The sequence below is a fragment of the Acyrthosiphon pisum genome, chromosome X (assembly GCF_005508785.2).
Source record: "Acyrthosiphon pisum isolate AL4f chromosome X, pea_aphid_22Mar2018_4r6ur, whole genome shotgun sequence".
NCBI lineage: Eukaryota > Metazoa > Arthropoda > Insecta > Hemiptera > Aphididae > Acyrthosiphon > Acyrthosiphon pisum.
This window is the reverse complement of record NC_042493.1, coordinates 104,154,633-104,157,421: the sequence shown is the minus strand read 5'-3', so window position 1 is coordinate 104,157,421 and position 2,789 is coordinate 104,154,633.

Genomic DNA, 2,789 nt, shown 5'->3' with positions numbered 1-2,789 from the left:
CCCCAAAATACTGGCGCCCTGGGCAGTGTAGCCAGTGCCCCCCCCTAAATGCGGCACTGCAACTATACCTATAGGTTATAAGCTATTAAAATTGTTAAGTTTATACCTATTCTTATCATTGTATAGTTTCAACTTAACACGTGAGCAAGGTACGTTTGCCTTACCGAGCTTCAGCATTCTGGACACGGTACTTGGTGATACTTGTCCCAGGACATCATTTTGTCAACCTCATAAATATAGATCAACCGATGGGTCTTGTAATAACATCAAACACGAGCTATGGGGACGAGCTAGTACGGCTTTACAGAGAATTCTTCCTCCAAAGTATGGAGACGGTAAGTGCCTAGACTCAATTTTAAATAAAACATTTTACGTCTTATAATCAGTAGAAAAATACCTGATTTTCAATCATATATATAACCATTGTAATAATTTACAATTTTTTTCTTAAAATAATGCAAAAGTAATTATTTTATCACATCATTATTAATTAATAATTATTATATATTATAATAAATAATTAAATAAATATAATTAAAAAATGATTATTTTAATGGTTTGCTACAATTTAATGGATCAATTATGGGCCACTAAATCATGCTTAGGAGTTAGGGACCATTAGCTCACTTTTGATTCATCAAATATTTTGTGGTATTATATTCGTATTAATCATGCAAGTAGCAACCCGGCACAAGTATAATAATTAATAACTACCTACCTAATAAGTATAACAATTTAGGTAGGTACCTAGGTACTTGTAGTTATGTATTATATTATTAAACTATTTATTTAGATACTGCAGAAGCAGTAGCATGTAAGACCTATACCTATTATAAATTGTTGCGGGTTAGCAGTCTTGTAAAGAATACTTTTATTTTGTATTCGGAATACATATTCGAATAAATGAGAATTAAAGTATTCAGAATACGTATTCGAATAGTTCTTAAAAAATATATTCAAAATACATATTCGAATACTTTAAATAGTATTCGAATACTATCAGAATACTTTTTTTCACAACTAGTTTTTGACAGTTTTTGAATGATTGGTATTTAACATTTATTAATTAATAATTAAACATATAACGTAATCATAAGTTATTTATACATTTTGACCACATATGATTTGGCCGATACGGGCCATACGAGATACAACACATTGGTGTTTATAAAAATAATCATATCATGGGCCAATATTATATTTCGTTTAAAGAATAAAATTAATGTTCATGATTTATAATAATATGTCTTGTCACAAATTTAAAACTATTTTTCTGGATCGGAAAAATGTATTTTTTTAATGAATAAAAATACAAATAAAAGTATTCAGAACACGTATTCGAATACTTCTTAAAAAAAGTATCTAAAATAGCATTCGAATACAAACAAAGTATTCAAATACTTTTATTTGAATACATTTATTTGGATACTTTACAAGACTGAAAACAAGGTTCCACTTAAATAGGTTATATATAAATTACTTTATTCACAATAATATCATCAAATATTGTACTAAGTAATATCATAGGCTGACTATTTAGTGTAACCATGGTATTGTATAAGTCATAAATAAGTATAATTAATAAATACATTAAGCAAATAATAATCCAGACAACAAATTTATATCCTAAGTATCTTAATACAACATTTTGTTAGCAATTTTAAGTTATATCAAAATTTTGACTTAAGTTCAATAATATTATACATACATTGTTATAAAGTTCTCACTTCTTTAATGGTTCGCTTTTTTTTTATGTTTTTGTGAATGTTATGAATATGACAGGTTTAAAATATTATGCTTAAAATGTTTTAAGATTTACCTATGTTTGAAATTGTATATTTATTCAAGAACATTGTGAATTAAACATTTTATAAATAGTTTGTATAAAATGTGTATTTAAGTTAATATATGTTTATTATTCACTTAATTTCAATAATTAATAAAAGTTTTGTTTTTAATAAATAAAATAGCAAATAGTGATTAATTAGGTAGGTGCCTTATATGGCTATGTGCTTTGCCTAGTTATAAATAGATATTGATATTAGATATTGTATTTACGTCTTACACTTATATTATGGTAAAGGTATATTGGTGTATTACATATTGCTATGTATATTGTATAGATATGATACCTATATACCTACCTAAACTAAAAAAACTTGTCTAACTCAGAATAGGTTAGCTGAAGAAATACAACATTTGAATACTATATAATTTATTAACAGGTTTACAAAGTTACTATAATATTAATATTGTAGGTCATTTTATAAGCTATAAATACAAATATATTTATATATTATAATTATTATAGGATTGTTACAACTTACAGGAAAAAAAAACACTTTAATATAATAATAATAGAAATATGTACCTATACTGAGTGCGCCGAGAGAGCGCAAGCCAGCGGCGACCAAAATTCATCGTAGTCGGCACAACTCCCACCAACGCGACTCCCACCGTGAGAACTAATATTAATAATAGACCTAACTGTCAAATGACAAAATTTGATAACAGAAGATAGCGCACGGTGGTTTACGACGGAGTACGACCAGTCGATAAATTGCTACCATAGACATACCGTCTTATACTAGCATAATAATATATTTAATCAATGATACTATAATAAGTAGTTTTTTAAGTTATAACTTGTAAGCTGCATAGACCAACAATGTAGAGAAAATTTAATTTTAAGTCTATTATGCTTATTGCTTATAAGTGATAAGTCTACGGTTGCGATAATACAAAGACTTACACTGTAGTAGTATAAAAGTCTATATTGTTAATTTTAT